A 7,745-nucleotide genomic window follows, 5' to 3' on the forward strand; every position below is an offset into this window, starting at 1 on the left:
CATCTTTCCTTCCCGTATATGTGGGAAGTGTGTGTGTGTGTGTGTGTGTGTGTGTGTGTGTGTGTGTGTGTGTGTGTGTGTGTGTGTGTGTGTGTGTGTGTGTGTGTGTGTGTGTGTGCGCGTGTGCATGCGTGTGGGTCTGACCGCGCCAATATTGGAAATCCATAATTGATTACCATTCACTCACAGATTTTAATGAACTCAATGGCAATAACTGAAACAATTACGAATCTATATATTTTTTTAATATTGAACACGTCTATGTATTTTTTTGAATCAAAACTATAAAGAGAGATAATTAGATCAAGGAAAGTAGTTGAGGAAATGTGCATGATACGTAGGTAAAGCAAGTTGTGTACGACACAGGCACATCAACAAATCCGATTTGACAAATGTCCCACCAAAAAGGCCTGTCCGTATGCTTCCTGACAGCCCTTATGGAACTTAAAACCACTAACGCCATACATAAGTAGGCCTACCATATCAGACCATAGAGACGTTGCTAACAATTGAAATATAAATTCAACAAATGGCTACATCCTGTTAACAGTAAGTCACTTTGTAGAATAAGTGATAGCGTTCAGGAATAACCCCCTATCTATAAAATCTGCCCGCAGTCGGATAGCAATATTGAAGGGTAGGCCTACTATAATTTAAGTGAGATGGGAAACAAAATGAACAAACATCTGTGGGGAAGTTTGTGTTGAATAATGTGACGAGAAAGTTCTTTCTAAGCTATAGGCTACACGCTAGTTTTTCTTTGCGTTTGCAGACCTATAGTTATATAATTTGAAACAAAACTCGAGTTATAAACATGTGCTTCTACTGTTGACTCCACTGGGCTGTTTGTTACCGACGTCGCCCAATCCCGCCGTCGTGCGCGGCGTTCTATAGATGGAATCCGTCCGAATCGACGCTCCCTCCGAGGCTAGATAACAGCAAATTTATGATCGGATGACGCGTCCCCTCTCTCCCACAATGGAGCTCGCGAGCTGACATTAAACAGAAAATTGATGGAGGGACCCAATGAAACCTAATCCTCTCTCTCGTTTTCTTTCCCACTCTCCCCTTGTCTGTCTACGAAGGAGACCTCTTGCTTTTTTAATCAGGGGAGGGGGAAGGGGAGAGAGCCAGGAGGGGGAGGTTGGGGGGGCATCAAGCATTCACATGAATTACTTTCGCCCGCCCCTTGCGCACGCATAAACCTTCACCATCGATGTTTTGTTTGCATATCTGATTGTGAGGCTGGCACATCTGTGCAAGCGCGGACCCGGGATACCTACTCAGAGACAGATCAGAACAGTGAGAGTCCATACTTATCCTATTACATTCCTTCGTCACTTGAGAACCCAAACGCCCCCTTTTTAATCGTAAAATGGTACCTGGCCAGTCAGACATCGCACCGCTATCAGCGCAACTCTCAGAAGCGAAAACCTTCCAAAGTTGTGCCACGCCACCGCTTCGTGCAGCACAGGGTTTTCCTCCACACGTGCGCGGATTACCAATGAGCGCAGACACTCCCGTGTACACGGGTTCAATTGTAAGAAGTCCATAAACATTAAGCACACACGTAAAAAGTCCACGGCATTTATATGTGTCTGTTCCAAAGCCTTTGATCATGTAAAACGGGCCAGACAAGTTTGTGCGTAAAAATGAACCTGAGCGCAAAACGAGTTGGCCGATTATTGTCCGTCCACAGAATGTAGGCGAACTCTTTTTTCCCCCTCGATCTCAGCTCTCCCGAGTGAAGAAAACGATTGTGGGGATATTATCAAAACATGAAAAAACAGACACCCAACACACATTCCTTTCGCCAAGACGTAAACTGAAGAGAAGCTATGCTTACAAGCGTCAATGTTTATCAGGTTGAAGAACAATAGCTGAGGTACAAAACGCGTTTTGTTTTAATAATTGGGATCGCCGATCGCTAAGGTGCTGTTGAAAACCACGTTCTAAGCTTCTCCCCAGCTTTCTTTCGCTCTTCCCCCAACAGCTCGAGCTGCCCCAACCATAGGTCACCGGCGCGTTGGGAGCATGACGTCACGACGTTAACCCTTGCGATGCCACACACACGCCACGCAGATGCAAACATTTTTTTTATGTCTGGCACCGTGCTTGCACTGTTCAACAACATGTACTTAGTTCACAATAGCAACATTGACCCAGCTCTTCACATAACTCACTAATCACCGGGACTAATCCAAATAATTATGACACATGTTACGTATCATTACTAAACTGCTGCCCAACTCATAACAAAATTACAACACTGAATCCAATACCAGCGTGGATTTAAACGAGTCAGTCCAAGAACAACAATTCGGTCCAACAGCTTGTCATTCGTTTAGAAAGATTCATGATAAGGGGAAGTGAGGGTCTCAGACTACTAATAACGTAGACCCTCTTTACACCACTCTCTTGCAGGTTTGCGGCTGAATTCTGGGATCTGCAGTCTGCAGGGATCCTATAACCCTAACTACGTGCCTTGTTGTATCCACTTATGCTAGCAGTGGCATGTAGCTATAGTAATACTGGTATACAGAACCTTATTTAACATGTACTTTGCACATAACAGTCTAATTACCCTCACAATACCTCATGCTTCTTATGTAGGCCTGCAGTGCATTAGTAAGATGGGTATAGACACTATAGGCCGTGGTTCCTATGTTAACCGACTGCGTTAAACTATTCCTTAATTCAGGTTCCCGTAGCCACGAAGCAGCACCTGTCTTTGCCTGCAAATCAGCGCAGAGACAAGGGACAGATGTTACCTTTGAGCCCTCTCCATTCCCCACTCTTACCTTTATTGTGTAAACAAAGCGCAATGAGAGGCTTTCACAGGTGTCAGCTGGTCTCACTTCAGGAACTAGATATTAAGTCAATGCTTGTGTGCTGTGCTGTACTGTACTATTAATGTTTGATTTTTTGTACGTTATACACAAACACACGTGCATGCACACATGCATTCACAGTCACACACACACACACACACACACACACACACACACACACACACACACACATACACACACACACACACACACACACACACACACACACACACACACACACACACACACACACACACACACACACACACAAACAAACCCACACCCATGCACAGTTAATAGTAGTTTACCGATATCCAAGCATAATTTAAAATACCTCGCCTGCCCAATAGAGTCAATCCTATGGCCTTCACAGTTTACTATACATTTTAACCCAATAGTTAGGCCTTTCCTGTTACATGTACATGGTAGTTATTGGTAAATGAGGCCAAATGTTTAAGATTTACTCTTTGGGCTGGTTATGCTTCTCATTTACTTTGAGTGTAATACAGTTGCTGGTTGTTAACCTTACCCAAATGTGTGTGTGTGTGTGTGTGTGTGTGTGTGTGTGTGTGTGTGTGTGTGTGTGTGTGTGTGTGTGTGTGTGTGTGTGTGTGTGTGTGTGTGTGTGTGCGTGTGTGTGTGTGTGTGTGTGTGTGTGTGTGTGTTTATGAGTGTGTGTGTGTATGCCATTTTATGTGTGAGAGTGATTTTGTGCATTCACTTGCGTGTATATGCATGTGTATCTATGTGTGATTGTGTGTAACATATGTATTTGCGTGTATGTGTGTGCGTAAGTGCGTGCAAACGTGCGTGTGTGTGTGTGTGTGTGTGTGTGTGTGTGTGTATGCTTTTGTGTATTTGTGTCTGCATGTGACACAGCTGTAATGGTTTAAGGATCAGACATTAAACCTGTCTCTGGTTCCAATTTGAGGCCAGCTCCTCTCTGGTAAACGGAAAACACTTCAAGGTGCCACTGGACCAAGAGATGGAGCCGTGTTCCCCACCAGCCCCACTTTACAACCAACACATGGTCATGTGATTTGTGGAGAGTGGAGGTCACACACACCCCTGGGGCAAGCAGAATCATTGCAAATACATACACACAAACACATACACACACACACATGACCCACACACATGCACGCACGCACACACAGACTCGCATGCATGCACACACGCACGCACACACAGACTCACGTGCATGCCCATACATAGATGCATGAACACACACATACACACACACTTCATCTCTCATTTAGTCTTTCTCTTGCTCGCTTTTATAGGAAGTTCACAACAAAGAGTGTGCGTGTGTCTGTTCCTGTGCATGTGTGTTTGTGAGTGTGTTTGTGTGCGTGTGTGTCATGAAGACCACTAAAACAAAACTACCGCAGCGCACTAAAAAGCCCACGCCGGGTGACCTCATAGGTGTGCAGAGCCACATAACTAAGACGTGGTCGAAACTCACCAAGTCCCACCACAACCCAACCTCGCACGTGACAGGAACCCAACATGGCGGCTGGGGCATAGGGGCTTCACCCATTCTAGACACGGACATGAATATTACAGTTTGTATTGTCGTTATGCGGCACCACGGGCGCCCATTCACAGCCGCACTTCCATGGCCGCCGAAGTCCCGAGACTCAATGCTGTGCTGCATGAATATCCACGAGTTGAAACGACAATACGACGCACTGAAAGGGTAATCTCCAGAGATATCTCTTAAACGTCAGCAAAGAACAGTCCCTCTCTCTCTCTTCCTCTGCACCTCCTCCCTCCCCCCTCCCTCTCTCCCTTCCATGCCATTCATCTCTGCATCCCTTCCCCTTCTAACACATTTTTTTTGTATTGCAGCTGCTAATGCAGCCGGGACGGCCAACACAATGCTATCATTGTGACTCCCACCCCCTAGCTGTGTACTGACGCATTTACTTGTTGTTCTCTGCACCCCTCTCCCCTCACACCCATACAGACACCCCACCCCATCCCCTAGCTCCTTGTACCCCTTCCAATCTTTCACTGAAAACTCCTTTTTCCTCATCTTCATCTTCACATCTGCAGTAGCATCACGCGGACCGCCGGAGTGCACCCCCCCCGCCCCCCCTTACAGTCATGTGATCTCCAGAGTGGATGATGTCCAGGAGCAGAAAAGGAACTGGGTGTGTGTGAGTGTGTGTGTGTGTGTGTGTGTGTGTGTGTGTGTGTGTGTGTCACATCTCATTTCAGGCCCAGCTGTGAGGTCAAGGGTCACCTCAGCGCTGATCCAATCCGTGCAGCCCACAAACGGCCCAACTTACTTTTCCTCTCTCTTTCCCCCCGCCCTCTAGCATGTGCACTCCTTCCCCTCACACCCCCCCACACACACACACACATCCACCGTTAGCCAAATGCGTACGTCCCTGTTGCACGCCACGGGGCAAACTGTGTTTAGAGATGGGAAGATAGACATTAATAAATCCCTCAGAATCACCACACGATCAGCAGTCATCAGCCACAACAAGGCCCAGAACCGGCCATTCGCTATTCAGGGACCGAGCCACAACACACAAGGAACACTGCGCCTTTTGTGAGTCTCTGGATCAGAAACAGTGCATCCCCTCTTTGACCCAAACATCAAAAGGCAAGCGTGATCCGAATGGGAATGCAAAGAAGGGGAGGGGGGGGGGGGGGGGATTGTGGAAAAGACAGAGAAGAAGAAGGGAAGCTGTTGATATTGTTGATATCGATCATCGGTTCATCCTGAGGTTTAATATCCCCCTCCCGCCCACGTCTCCTAGCAATGGCCACTCTTTCAACTCCAACCTCAAATTGTTGTTCTTTATACAAGCGGATGGATGGCCCTTCCACGGTGACTTGTCTGTAATGACATCCAGGTGTCTTCCTTGGCCTGGTTTCAAAGAGGGGTTGGCGGTCCCCAACGTCCGATCGGCCGTCCAGAAGACGTGGGCTGGGGGACGTGGCCCGTGAGCAGGAGCACTCAAAAAACTATTTGTCACGTCAGGAGAAGCACTCCTTCCCTCCTCCATCTTCCATCTTCCATCCCGCCCTCGGCTCCATCCGCTGCTGCTGCCGCTGTGCTGGTTGTTCCTCGGGATACCAGAGAGGAACCCATCGGAGCCGCAGCGACGTGACGCATAGCCAGGATACTGTTGTGCTCAAGGGCATTGGAGACGGCACCACGAACCAAGGACAGGATTCCTTCCTATAATGTTGAATAGAAGGCAGGGTGGCTTGCATGTGAATAGATATTTCATGGAAGGCACTTGCATGCTCGCACACACGCACAAGTGCGCACGCACACACACACACACACACACACACACACACACACACACACACACACACACACACACACACACACACACACACACACACACACACACACACACACACACACACACACACACACACACACACAGGCCCCGTCCACACGGAGCCAATTTTTTGGTGAAACCGCATAAGTCTTGTGCGTTTCGGCCGACCGTCCAGACGAATCCTGTGGCTGAAACCGCCCATTTCTGAAACCATATCCAAGGGTGGTTTCAAATCTATCCGACCTATGCGGTTTCGTGTCAGGATTCGTGTGGACGCCTGAAACGCAAACGATGACGTCATCACTCACCCCTCGACCCTCTAGCCAATGACCTCTTAAGCCCGCGGCGTCTCAGAACTCACAACAATGATGGCGGACTACATGCTTGTGATGATTCTGCAGCAGATAATGTCCCTTGTTGGGTTGCTAGGGCAATATTTAATGAGCAAAAAAGGATTATGGACGGACAAATACACCAAATCTATTTAGATCCATGTTCGTAGAAGAGCTGTTCGTGTTACTGTTTCTTCTCGGACTGTATGTTTGTAAACAACGGGCAGCCTTTATGTGCTTGCTCGCCTCTTCTTCGTTTTTTTTCTAGATTTCTGTAGCAGAAGCTTGGCCTGGAATGTGTGCTACAGCGTTTCTAAATATCGATGCGGTTTTGCAATGACTCCGTCTTTACGGAGATATTTCTGAACAGCATAAAACGAAATCGGTTTGTTTTCGCCCATTTCAACTCTGTGTGGACAGGGCCTCAGTTAGACATCATTCGCTAGCCTGAATGTTTTTGTTTGACTATTTGTTAGACTGTGTGACACTGGGGTTCGAACCCGGTACCATTCAGCTGGGAGACACGTCAGGTCCCCTAACCGCTAGATCATCCTGCCTCACACATGTTTCCCCAGATGGGTCAGTTCCACCAAAGCGTCTGTGTCCATAACAATGTAAGGACGGTGACCATGACCAATGAATTGTTTCTGCATTGAACCCATGACCTATGTTCCCATCGACCTCCCCACTGTTGCTGACCTCCTCTTTATCACCAGTCACTTGTTGACTCATTTCGTTTTCTTAGATTGAAAACATCCTGTGAAGGTAATGGTTCTAACCAAGGGGAATGCCGTTCCCTTGTCTTTGCAGGATGAGATGTATGACATCTATGCTGTGTCAATGCAGTTGTTGATCTATGTGTTTGTGTGTGTGTGTGTGTGTGTGAGTGTGTGTGAGTGAGTGTTCGCACGCATGTGTGTTGCTAGTAGATATGTGCGGAGAAATTCCAAACAGACTTATGCGTAAATTGAAGTGTTTGCATGTGTGTGTGTAATGTGTGTGTGTGTGTGTGTGTGTGTGTGTGTGTGTGTGTGTGTGTGTGTGTGTGTGTGTGTGTGTGTGTGTGTGTGTGTGTGTGTGTATGTGTGTGTGTGTGTGTGTGTGTGTGTGTGTGTGTGATCTTATCAATTCATCCAAGAGTTCCAGAAGAACAAATGTTCCTTGTTTATACTTTTTTTTAAGCAATCCAACATGGTCTTAATTAATCTATCGCTAATTCAAGTCAACTGTAATTTGTATTCCCATATGGTGTAGGGAACCTCCCCAATTAG

The sequence above is a fragment of the Gadus macrocephalus genome, chromosome 18, assembly GCF_031168955.1.
Source record: "Gadus macrocephalus chromosome 18, ASM3116895v1".
NCBI lineage: Eukaryota > Metazoa > Chordata > Actinopteri > Gadiformes > Gadidae > Gadus > Gadus macrocephalus.